Genomic DNA, 13,559 nt, shown 5'->3' on the forward strand with positions numbered 1-13,559 from the left:
TGACGTCAATCTGAAGAGACCAAGATTTACCTGGTCGCACCTGCGGAACGCCCCTGACACGCCCATGCCCCACCTATTGCCCTCCCACTCCTAGAAAAGCCACTCTCCGCCATTGAGCCACGCGGACTTCCCAGCTTCCCAGTCCTGTCGGGATGTCGGAACTCCGTACGAGAGCTTGGGGGAGGGGAACTTGGCCGGCCTTCTTTGCCAGAGGCCGACAGACTTCTTCTCCACACCTTAGGTTACTAAAATAAACTAGCAGTTTTGCTCCTGACCTGTGCCTACTTGCTGGTTCTTTTGTGCTCGCTCTGGTGGTCTTAGAAAAACAAGACAATATGATTCAATTTATATGAAATACCCAGAATAAACAAGTCCATAGAGGAACACAGATTACATGTCAGGGTTTGTGGTCAGAAAGGGAATAGAGCCTCAAACCTGTGTTTTTGTGTGTATGGTGATGAAAATATTCTGGAATTAGTGGTGATGGTTATACCTATAAATATACCAAAAACTGCTAAATCATAAACTTCAGATTGGTTAACTTTATAATATGTGAAATGTATCTCAATTTAAAAAACAAAAAATAACAAAATGAAAACATAGTAGATGCTCAATAAATTAAGCACTTTATGGAAAAGAGTATCGAGGAAGAATACTCATCCAGTATCAATATCACCATATACATGATGTGTAGATAAACAAAATATCCAAAAAAAAAAAAAAAAAAGAGAGAAAGTACATGTGTGAAATAATGTGAAAATAACTAAATGTATAATGAGGAATAAATTAAATAAGATGTTATTAAATGTTGGCAAACATCTACGGTGGCCAACTAATATAATTACTGTTTAAAACTAAAACTGGTTGTTAGGACTATTTCTGGTCCTAATCCCAGCCCTATCAGTACATCTCACTAAAGTGTTTGAATCTGAGAAAACGTCATCATCATCCCCAAGCAGGAAGTTCGGGTGGCATGAATTCAAATAGTCTTGAAAACATTTAGTTCAGTTTATATGCTTTTGGGAAAAACAAAACAAAACAAAACACACACATTGGAAGAACATTCTCATAGCAGTATTTCCCCCATTACATACCATGAATTATTTATGAATAAGTACTTTACGATGAATGTAGATGTTTGTAAGGATTAAAAATAGCAGCTCTGTCAAAAGTTACTCCCCACTGCCACCCAGCTTCAACCCCTGCAAATGCTGATTGCTTTAGAACAAACACAAAAGAATTAGTGATTCACATAAGCAGGTAAGACTTGGGATTTTTTTAAGCACTATATTTTATTCTGGATTTTTTATGTCAGTGACCCGTTTTTACTATGCCTTGAAAATTTCCATTTTAGGAGACATTCAAAACAGCAACTCAGCTGGTGCTCTAAAAATGGGATATGACTCATCTGATATAAAATTCAGTTCATACAGATGCAGTTTCAGAAGTGGCCATAAAATCAGGTTTTCTTTGGCTCTCATTGGCTCCTTCCCACTCTGTCTTTGATATCAAGGAAGTCATTCTGTCTATTATATTTTATTATTCCAATTTTTTCAGCCTGTCACATTTTATAGTATTAATTATAATTCAACTAGAGATTTATATACTACACATCTCTCTCTCTGCAAGACAATTTCTATCCTCATTCGAATATGCATGTTGATAAAATTAACATGATTACCAGCAAATTAATTCTTTCATCTGTCATGGTTCAGTTTACCCTTCATGGCTTATTAAACTATTTTCCAACTTTATAAAAAGAGTGAAAATAGTTTGATTTAAATATATCAGTGCCTATTGTTTTAAATCATTTTGATGAAATAAAAGAAAAAGATGTTGCTTCAATTTGAATCTAGTAAGTTTTACACAAGTTAGCAGTTTCAACAAAGGGAAATAAAGCAACTTTTGACAATTTGATCTAAAATTTTCATGATATCATCTAAATTATAGAGTAAGCACTGTATTGAAACCGGTGACATGGGGAAGGTGCATTTCTCCTGTTCCTATGTTGTTCTGGAATTGTCAAGGAGCTGGCTTAGGTTAGCAAAAAGGACACTGAACCTGGAATAGAAAATCCCAGTTACTGATTTCAAATGAGGCATTTGCTGTCTACATCACTCAGAGAATTACAGCTAGGTATCCTGAATCTCAGGTCCAATGAAAGGAATGAAGCTATGTTTCTGTTTGATATTACATGAAAGCAAAGGAAAGGAAAGGAAAGGAAAGGAAAGGGGAAAGGGAAAAGCAGAAAGGAAGGGAAAAGGAGGGAAGGAGAGGGAAGGAGGGAAGGAGAGGGAAGGAAGGAAGGAGAGGGAGGGAAGGAAGGAAGGAAGGAAGGAAGGAAGGAAGGAAGGAAGGAAGGAAGGAAGGAAGGGAGGGAAGAAGGGCAAAGGAAGAAGAAACCATTGCAAACCCAGAGGCTCCTTTGCTGGCATGCCTCTCTTTGTGGACCACTGTGATGGATAAAACATTTAGAGCAGCAGCTGCAGTTGAAGTCTTTCTTCAAAGAAAGGCAAAGCTCTAAGGAGGAATTCATCGGGAGGAAATGGGCACTGCTGGATCCAACAATCTAGTTATTAGACTATGAGCTACTCTGGAGTAGTCCAGGGCAAGATACTCCAAGAAGCAGTTCTGCAGGGGAATGGTTTGAGTACAAAAGCCTAATGGGGTCACTGGCAGAGCACTATAAGTCAGCTTGTGACCACATCGTAAAGGGTGTCTGTCACATTAGTGGACCCATCCTCCCTTCCTCAGTATTGGTGTCTGCCCTTTCTGCCCACAGACCTAAGAGACGGTTTAGCAGAGCAGTTAGTAGCTTGGTGTCTGGAGTTAGATGGCTTGGATTCAAACTCAAGTTCTGCCATTTACTAATGCCGGAATCTTGTGAGTCTTAACCTCCCTGTGTCTTCACGTTTCTCATGTGTAAAATGGAGTTCTTATGAGTGTTGAAAGGAACACCTCATATAAAGTGACTATTGGAGTGGATGGTCTCCATATGTTGATATGTCAGTGTTACTGGTTTTGATTAGGAAAGTGCATAGAAGAAAGTCTTTTTTTTTTTTTTTTGAGACAGAGTCTTGCTCTGTCACCAGGCTGGAGTGCAGTGGCACGATCTCCTCACTGTAACCTCCACCTCCCAGGTTCAAGCGATGCCCCTGCCTCAGCCTCCTGAGTAGCTGAGACTACAGGTGCTGCCACCATGTCTGACTAATTTTTTTTTTTTTTTGTATTTTAGTGGAGATGGGGTTTTACCATGCTGGCCAGGATGGTCTCGATCTCCTGATCTCGTGATCCACCTGCCTCAGCCTCCCAAACTGCTAGGATTATAGGTGTGAGCCACCGCGCTCAGCCAGAAGAAAGTCTAAGAGACCCCGTTTCCAAAGCTGTCAGCCCACTGAATCCACTGCTGTGTGACTGTGGGATCCTTGTTCACCCTCCTTTCATGTTTCTCTGTTTACTCATCTGTAAATGGTAATAAAATACCATCCTCACAAGCTTCTCACTAGGATTAAATGAGACAACAGAGAGGGACAGGCATGTCGTGAATATCCACTAAATATTAGATGCCACTCCAGTGATTCTGGAGCAGCAAGGCAGGCCACTTTGAGGTCTGGTTGCCTATATTCTCAGTCTAGGTCTTCTCTTTCTAGTGGTGTCACTGTCAGTGAATTACTTAGTCTCCTCGTTAGTATCCCAGGTTTTTCATCTGGGAAATGATAGAAACTACCTCACAGGGCTGTGAGGAATTAAACGAGTTTAAACGTGAAGCTTTTGGATTATTGCCTGACACAAAAATTTGAAAAGAATTGTAGCCCTTGTTATCATTGCTGTTATAATGATTAAGATGGTGAGGAGGAGGAGCATTTGAGTGAAAGCAACAGCATAGAGGTGCTTCTGGTTCTTATGTGGCAAGTGGTTTGGACACCCTACAGGGAAAGCTACCCTACGTGATCCCAGGACAGTTTTAAGCCCACAGCCATTCATGGAGGAGAGCGGTAGGAGAAGCCCTCACAATCGTACTGTGAAGCCCACATGGGACAGAGAAGAGAGACTCTTGTCCCATTGGTAAAATCAATTACAACAAACTATGATTAAAACCTCTATCTAATCTCCCTAGTAGATTTTCACGTACGTAGAAATTAAAGGCATCACATCTTTTTTTTCCCCCACAGTGGGAAGCTATATAGAAAATGCCTAGTATATGGTAATAAAATATTTGACTCTGGGAAGGCATCATATTTACATCTCAATAACTACAGAGCAGCAGCTTTAGACATTCTCTCTTCTAATATTTACCTGTTGAGCTTCTGGTATGTGCCTGGGTCTGCTAGGCTCTGAAGAAACAATTGTGAGCAAGTTAGATACAGTCTCTTTCAGGAGGTTTAAAATTTGGTGGAAGGTATAAGAAAAAGTAAACACTAAAACCTCTACTTCTCTTAATTATTTTACAAGTGTTTTTTATTCTTTGAGGACACATATGCCCTAAGTACAGTCAGAACACCTGTAAATAAGAAGATGGGGCCACTTTTGCCAGAGCAGGTCTCAGAATCCATAATACTATTAAGAACTCTCCCTCATCAAAAAGCATCCTATAAAAGCATAAAAATAAAATATACCCAACTAGTTTATATTTTTGACAGTCATTTATGGTAGAACACAAAATATCTGGCAATCCACTGTTTGTCTGTGAATTCTGAATTCTATGAAAATAATGAACAGGAAGTTACCAGGAAATTGAACATTTTGAAGGTCATTCTAAGAGATGATAGCACAAAGAGGGCAAAAGAAGCAAGACTATAAACGCTAAATTAACAAAATCTAAAGAGGAACAATGTGGATTTATCCTTTACATCATCCAGGAAATGACAGAGGAAATAGAAGGCGTTTCCCAGGGAATAATAGTAATTGATAATAGCTTAAAAATAGCTTTTTCATTGAACTCACATTTTTAACTCAAGTTTAAGGAGTAAATACTCTTAAAATGCAAAACATATTTTTCTTTAAAAAATAGGCATTTAAATTAGAAAAAGTGTAATGTCAGGAAAAATTCATGTTAATGAAAAGCTCTAGTAAACACCTTTGAATCAGAGAACAAGCATGAAGGTAAAGTTTAGAAAAAATAGAGTTGGAAAGACCCTATATTGGAGACTTCTTATTTCTATGCATGTGGAAATTGAGAGTCAGAATGATGACTCAATGACTCCAAGGTCCTATGGCAAGAGAGGTGCAAGCCTGAGGTAGAGGCCGGAGTGCTATGTTCCCCAACAGAACCATCAGCTTTTGTGCTGGGCCTGTAGGTGCCATTCTTCAGTCCTAAAGGAAACACCATTCTAGTTTTGCTGAAAATGAGACACAGTGGTTCTTAGGTATGGGGATGATGCAGCGCAGAACACCAGTGAAAACTGGATTTGGAACTGTCTAGATATCAGCTGCTTACTGTTGAACAGACTTAGTGAACAACCCAATAGTATTGCTGGGCTTATCAACATATACCCAATGGCCTCCTCTATGCAACAACCCAGCCTCTTCAATTCTTATGACATGAGGTGTTCCCTGCTTCCTTGACTATTGTAGTAGCTTGAGAAGTGGGCATTGGGCTTTGGCTGGATTAATCAGTGCTTCCACTTCTTAGTCTCAGTGATTGTCTTGAGGGTTAGACATGTAACCAAGCTTGTTTACTCTCAGTTATTCTCCAGAATCATAATTATACCTAGGTTATATGGTTTAGATGCTTGTCCCCTCATATGTTGTGTTGAAATATGATTCCCAGTGTTGGAGGTGGGGCCTGGTGGGTGGTGATTAGACCATGTGGACAAATTCTTCATGAATGATTTAGCACCCTTGGTGATAAGTGCATTCTCACTGGCTTAGTTCCCATGAGCTCTGGTTATTGAAAGAGTCTGGGACCCCCTCCTTCTCCCTCTCTTGTTCCTGCTGTACCCATTTGTTGCTCCTGCTCCCCCTTCACCTTCTGCCATGATTGAAAGTTTCCTGAGGCTTCACCAGAAGCAGACATGGGTGTCAAGCTTCCTATACAACCTGCAGAACTGTGAGCTAAAAAACCTCTTTTTAAAATAAATTACCCAGCCTCGGGTATTTCTTTATATAAATGCAAGAACAGACTAATACTCTAGGTATAAGAAGATTCATTTCTTTCTAGCTATGAAATTTAAATGCTAGGAGTTGAAGGTGGCCAAATTCCCACCAAGTGGAGAAAACAGAAGTTAAAGCCAGTGAATGATATGATGCAAAGACGAAAGATGGAGAAATTATTACAGTAATAGGGAGTCACTTAATCAAATTGTTTGTATCTATATTATTTCACCTCCACATTTTCATGAGCTAATACATTTTTATTGTACCTAAGAAATTTTGAGTTGTGTTTTTTAACAATCTCAATGTGTCCTGTCAAATATTTTTGCTAAATAAATACCTTGAATGGCTGCAACATTAAGAATACATGGATATCGTGCTAAAATTTTCTATACTATTTACCTAATAACTATACCATAATCAGCTGCTACTTATTCAGCACCTCTATCATTCAAGTTATTTTATGTTATCCACTTTATTTCTCACAAAAATATCTTCAAATAGGGCATAATTCTCTTTAGTATTTAGATGATGGAATTAAAGTTTACAGAAAACAAGGGACCTGTTTATTGCACTCATGGCTCTTGAAAAGATCTGTATACAAACAGAGTGGCCCCCTAATTTTCCATACTGTATGTACATGCTACAGTAAAATCTGTGCTGCCCCCTCCAAAATTCATGTTGAAATTTAGTCCCCAGTGCAGCAGTAAAACCTTTAGGAGGTCATTAGAGCGCTCACGGATGGGATTAATGCCTTAAAGGGCCTTTGGGAAGTAGTTAGCTAGGCTCCTGTTTTTCCCCTTCTGCCCTTTTGCTGAGTGAGAACATCGAAGCACTGTAGCAACGAGGCACCATTTCCAAGGCGGAGACTCAGCCCTCACCAAACACTGAACCTGCCTGCGCCTTGATTATGGACTTCCCACCCTCCCGATCAGTGAGAAATACGTTTCTATTGTTTATAAATTATCTAGTCCCAGGTGTTTTACGATAGCAGCACAAACAAAGACAGTAACTGGGACTGAGAAGTGGGGTGTTACTCTAACAAATAGCTGAAAATGCGGGATTGGCTTTGAAACTGGGTAATGAGTCAAGAATGAATGAGTTTTGAGATGCCTGTAGAAAACCCTAGGATTGAAAAAGTACTCATTGGATAGGATACTATGCTTATTTCCTGGGTGATGAAATAACATATACAGCAAACCCCTGTGACATTCAATTTATCTCTAGAACAAACCTGCACATGTAACCCTGAAACTAAAATAAGAATTTTTTAAAAAAGAAAAAGCTTATATTGCCATGAATGGAGCATTAAAGGCAATTCTGGTGAAGGTTCAAAAGAAGAGAGCTGTAGAGAAGACTAAATCTTCTTAGAGATTATCTAAGTGGTTGTGATGAGAATGCTAGTAGAAGTATAGGCAGCAATGGCTATTCTGATGACATCTTTGACAGAAGTAAAGAATATCTTACTGTGAACTGGAGAAAAGGCCATCCTTGTTACGAAATGGCAACAAACTTGGTTGAATTGTATCCATTCCCTGGGGCTTTGTGGAAGGCAGAATTTAATAGCAATAAACTAGGATATCTGGGAGAAGAAATATCTAAGGAAAGTGTTGAGGGTGTGGCATGAGTTCCTCTGACTGGTTATAGTAAAATGTGGGAAGAGAGAAGCTAAGTAAAGGGAACATTTATAATCAAAAGGGAAGCAGAACCTAAGGACCTGGAAAGTTCTCAGCTTGTAAAAAATGAGAAATTATATTCAGGAGAAAACATCAATGAATGGGAAGAAACCAAGTGCTACTCATCAGGACAATGGGAGAACGACCCTGAAGACTCTTCAGAGATTATCAGCATCACCCCTCCCATTACAGGCCCAGAGTGCTAAGGCCCGGACAATAGAACAATGTCATAAAAGGGGCTGCAGGTGCCCTTGGAACCACTCACTGCCCTCTCCTGCTTCAAGACTGCTCCCAGCATTAGGGTGCAGTGCTCATTTGTTTCCCTCTATGTGGCTCGAATGGTTCCAGGTGCAGCTTGGGACACCTCTCCAAAAGAAACAAGCCATAGACCTCGGTGGTGTCTATCCCTGGCCAACTCTCTAGTACACAGAGTGAATTACCTATGGAGACATACTTACCTCCAAGTAGATGTCAAAGGATGTCTCAGAGAGCCTCAGGGCCCAGCAGAGGACTGGGGTAGGGGCATGGCCCACATAAAGCATCCTCACAAGGGCTCTGAGGGGATCATGCGGCTCTAGTGGGATCCTGGGGCAGGGCTACTCTCAAGATGCCAGAGCTGTCGAGCTGCCAGTTTGCAAGTCCAGCCTGGGAAAGCCACAGTCACGTGACTCCAACCCTGGAGAGCTGCCATGTGAACTGCACCCAGCAAAGGAGTGGGAGTGGGGCTGCCAGGAGCTTTGAGAGCCAATCCCTACCCCAGTGTGTTCAGAAGGTGACTCATGGAGGGAAATAATATTTTTCTAAAACGTTAAGATTTAGTGTTTGCCTTGCTAGGTTCTGGATTTGGATGGAACCTATTACCCCTTTCTTCTTTCCTGTTTCTCCTTTTTGGAATGGGAGTGTCTATCCTATGTCTGACTCACTATTGTATTTTAGAAGCACATAACTTGTTTCTCAGGCTTACAGCTGAGATAAATTTGCCTCAGGATGAATCATACTTTAAGTCTCACCCATCTTGGAATTAGATAATATTTAAATGAAATTTTGGACTTAGACTTTAAAGTTGATGCTAGAGTGAGATAAAACTTTGGAGGTTATGGAATGAATTGAGTGCATTTTGTATATGAGAGGGACATACATTTTGGGAGATCTGGGGCAAGATGCTATGGTTTGAAAATTTGTGTCCCTCCCTAAATTTATGTTGCAGCTTTATCCCCAGTGCAACAGTACTAAGGGGCAGAGCCTTTATTAGGTGATTAGGCCATGAGAGCTCTGATGCTAGGGCATGGGCTTAGAGACCTTATAAGTGTTTGAAGGGGTGAGGTCATCCTTTTTAACCTCCATCTGTTTTTGCCATGGGAGGATATAGTAAAAAGTCACCAACTTCAAAAAAGGGCAGGCATCACCAGACACCAAACCTCCCTGCATCTTGATCTTGGACGTTCCATCCTCAGTACTGAGAAATAAATGTTTATTACTTACAGATTACCCAGTCTCAGGTATTTTGTTATTGTAGCACAAATAGACTAAGATACTATCTATACATGCCAAGTGAGGAGTTTAGTCTTTACGCTAAAAGTTAAAGAGACGTATTAAATGCATTTTTGACAAAACATGGGAACAATACAATTTGAGTTCAGTGTAGGGGATAAAGCAAATATCATATGTTAATTAGTATCATAACTTTCTCATTACATGATCATAACTCTAAATGTAACAGTGTCTCAAACAATACATCGTCCAAAGACCTTCAGCTGGTAGATGAAAGATCCAGGATCCAGAAACATAAAGTGCTTTTCAGGTTAAGTTTTAAAAAATTGTTAACATAAAAGAATCTAATTTGGTCTCCTGGTTGAGTCATCCATTTACTCCATGGACATGTAAGTTCTATTTCTGGTGCAAATCAGGACGCTTCTTTGCATTACTTAATTGAAACTTCCTGGCCTAATAATCTTCGGTCAATTTATTTTCCATCTTAAGATATATTTTTGTAGCTCCTTTGTGTCTTCAGTAAGACTTTTTGAATTAAGAAAGTTATATCACTTTCATTAATTTTCATTAGCAAATGTTTGATTAAGCTACGACTTTAGAGAAACTTCACTCTGTTGGAATCTGCCATGGTGAGATTTAATGTTCTTTGACAAAGAAAATAGCTAACAGAACAGTTTTCACTATTTAAGAAAATCTTCAAAACAGGCACTGTTTCATTTTAATGTTTGTGAATAGCAGTTTGTTACGGAATTTTAATGGTTCGATTATAACAACCATTTCTAAAATGAATCACAGTTATTATCATTTAAGGTACGGCATAAATTGTTGATTGTAATTGCTTACAGACTTTCCTAAAACAATAATATGTCTACATCATATCTGGAGCATACTGTTGACTTAATAAACCGGGGAGGGGTTATCATAAAACTAAAACAAAAGATGGAATGACCGAGAAAGACTGCTGTAGGAATAAAGATTTACCATTTCCTCAAAGTGAAAATTAAACTGAAATTAAAGCAGCAAAAAAGGTCATTTTCACCTTCAAACTTAAAACCTTTATTGCATCTTCCTTTACCAGGGTCTGTGAGAATTTTACGTAGAAAGAATGCTTGAAATTGTTTCAGTTAATGGATTTTTAGTGTGTTTAGCTATGGACCTCTCATTAGCAAATTATCCATAGTCTCAACAGGAAAAATAGATTAAGGATGGATTTTTACACAGTTGAATCAAGAGCAAAGGTTTCCAGATATTTGTACCTCAATCTGACCCCATTCCCCATCTCCTATTCAATTTGATATGCCCAAGTCACCAATGAAGAGTGTAAACTCTGCAGCACTATTCTACTCATCCAATTATTTGACTGAAAATATTAAAACCAGAAAATAGACATGAATTTGCCAATACTTCAAACCTTATTAGTGCAAAATCTGGACTAGGAAGTCAGGTTTCTTGGAGGTAATAGGGAGAATATTCCATTGTGCTGGCTATTGTTCAAGAATCTTAGGATTTCTCCTACATTCACAATATTCTTCTGGAACTTGCAGGCTCTTGCTTTATTATTAAATGATTGAAAGCCCAATTATCCTTTGGCTAAAGAAATGACTTGTAGTTATCTGTAGAACTGCCTGAAAAAGTGGCTATAATTCAAAATAATTTGGGAAAAAAATGAATATCCATTTTTATTTTTACCAAAACCAAAGAAGTCAAGGGAATAGAACATTTAAAATAGAAATGGTAAAACTTGAAGAGTTGGAACATTATTTTGTGAGCCAATATTCTATAGGTAAGTTGACAATCTTCCCTTAATTCAAATTATAACCCTGTGTATCTTTGCCAGAGACAGAGCCTTGTTTTTTGAAGTCAGACTTATCAAATTAATTTATCATCTGCTGAATTGATAAATCAGATTTCAGCTATAATACTGCCTTACACAAATCCCACAAATCTTAGTGGCCTACAGTAGTAAATATTTGCAGGTCAGTTACAGTAGGTTTCTTTCAGGATGTTGGTTGGTGTATTCACTTGCTTCCCAGGTAAGACAACACTATTGTACATACTGAACATCACATGTACCCACACAAACACAAACACACACTTAATGTATTTAGACAAATTTCCTAAAGAACAAATCTTTGAATTAAATATTATGTATTCTAAAATAATGTCAATTGATTATCTTTGAATTGCTTCTCTAATGACTTGGGATTCACCTAGTATTTTCCTTTTAAATTCTAACCTTCCTTACTGACTAATAAATTTGTAACATCAGTCCAACCAATCAATGGCCTTTGGTACATGAAGAACAAGTAAGGATCCTATATTCCTATATATTCAAGACAATTTTTTCACTATTATTGTTGAGCAATTTCCACCAATAAGCAACTTTTTCTAATCGTAGTTTCTAGTTCTCATATGTAGCATGCTGGCATGTGGAATCATTCATATGTGCCTATCTGCCGAGGTATGGAGTTTTCTTTCAACTTTTATGTTTGCGCTCTTTGTCTCTCTTGCTGTTTCTCTCTCTCTCTCTCTCCCTATTTCTTTTTCTTTTTCTCTTTCCAATATCAAAGGCCCATCAAATAGTGAAAAGGAAACTTAAAAATCAAACTGTCAGAAATTGTATTTACAAGCTTTCAGTTTCCTTGCTTATTTGTTTGATTTTTTTAATAACAAGAAAAGTTAGTATCCAAAGATTTCCCAGCCCATAGGTTTTTCCAAATGCCATTGTCTTTAAAACAAAAAGATGGGGAAAAATCTAACAGTGCAACAACAAATAAACTAACGTAACTAACTCCATTTTTGTTTAAGGACCTTTACTCATTCCTCAAGACAGGCCAGGATAATTTTAGAATGCAGAGATAAAATGCAAAAACAGCAACCATATAGTTTTTGAAACTAACTCTGGGATTAAAGAAGAAGTATGTAAACAAGTAAATATGTTTTGTTAATAGGAGCATCGTGAACTGACTGAAGACAAAGGTGTTCCTAACCTCCTTGGATCCTCTCTGGTGCCTAGATGTCTGAGGTCGTCAGTCACCTCCTGATCCCAACCCCTTCTTTTCCTCCTGTCCTTAACACAAAAAGAGCCTGAAATTTGTACCAACTTGAGATGGCTAGTCCACCCTATTCTCAGTTTGTCGCCTCTGCAAATAAAACCTACTTTTCCTCCCACCAACCCTCATCTGTCAAATTTTGGCTTTTGTGCGGAGAGCAGCTGGATTGCTGTTGACCCATGTCATGTCATTGTTACCAAACACCAGGGGTTTGGTCCAAATCTCATTGTTTACCACACTGAAAACCAGTCACCAAGACAATGAGCATCACCGGGGGGGGGGGGGGGGGCAACTTTCTTTTACGGGTGACATCTGCCAGAGAGATGGGAGCCAAATCTCAAATCCATTTCTCCTCTCCGACAAAAGTTAGGGGTTTACACAATGGAGAAGGAAAAAAGAGAGGTGGGGAAGTGGAGTTGGCTAACAAGCGGCAGGTGGTCAGATAAGGGTTCTAGTATCTCATTGTAACCACAGGCAGAAAAATAGAAACTACAGAGAGGTAAGGTAAGAAGGGGAATTGGTCAACAGGCAGCAGGTATATCTTATTGTCCAGGTGTGGGGATCCCAATAGCCTCATCTCTCTAATATCATCTGGAAGGTCTGAAAGTCAGTTTTCTAAGAGAGGATGTAAGTTTAAACTTGGGCCAATTTCATCCTGGTTTCTGATCTTCAGTTCTCCAAGCAAAGAATTATCTTATTTGGAAAGTTGATTCTGTACCCTAGGTAAGTCCCTTTAGTTTGGGTGCTCAGAAGCTTTCAATATGCTTTTCTCTGTGATGTGTTTATCTGATCCTGACCCAGAGACCTGATGTTTTAAATTTTTTCATTTGTATACTTTTAAAATGTTTACTTGTTGGTGTACACGGTGGATATATGTATTTATGGGGAACGTGACATATTTTGATACAGGAATACAGTGCATAATAATCACATAATGAAAAACAAGGTATCTATCACCTCAAACATTTATCATTTATTTGTGTTACAAACATTCTAATTATCCCCTTTTAGTTATTTTTAAATGTACAATAAGTTTTTATTGACTGTAAGCACCCCGTTGTACCAGACCTTATTCATTCTATGTATTTTTTTTTTTTTTTTTTTACCTATTAACCATCCCCACTCCAACTACCATTCCCAGACTTTGGTAATCATTCTTTTTTCTTATTATTACACTTTAAGTTCTGGGATACATGTGCAGAATGTGCAGGTTTGTTACATAGGTACACACGTGCCATGGTGGTTT

Source organism: Piliocolobus tephrosceles, chromosome 7 (assembly GCF_002776525.5).
Source record: "Piliocolobus tephrosceles isolate RC106 chromosome 7, ASM277652v3, whole genome shotgun sequence".
Classification (NCBI taxonomy): domain Eukaryota; kingdom Metazoa; phylum Chordata; class Mammalia; order Primates; family Cercopithecidae; genus Piliocolobus; species Piliocolobus tephrosceles.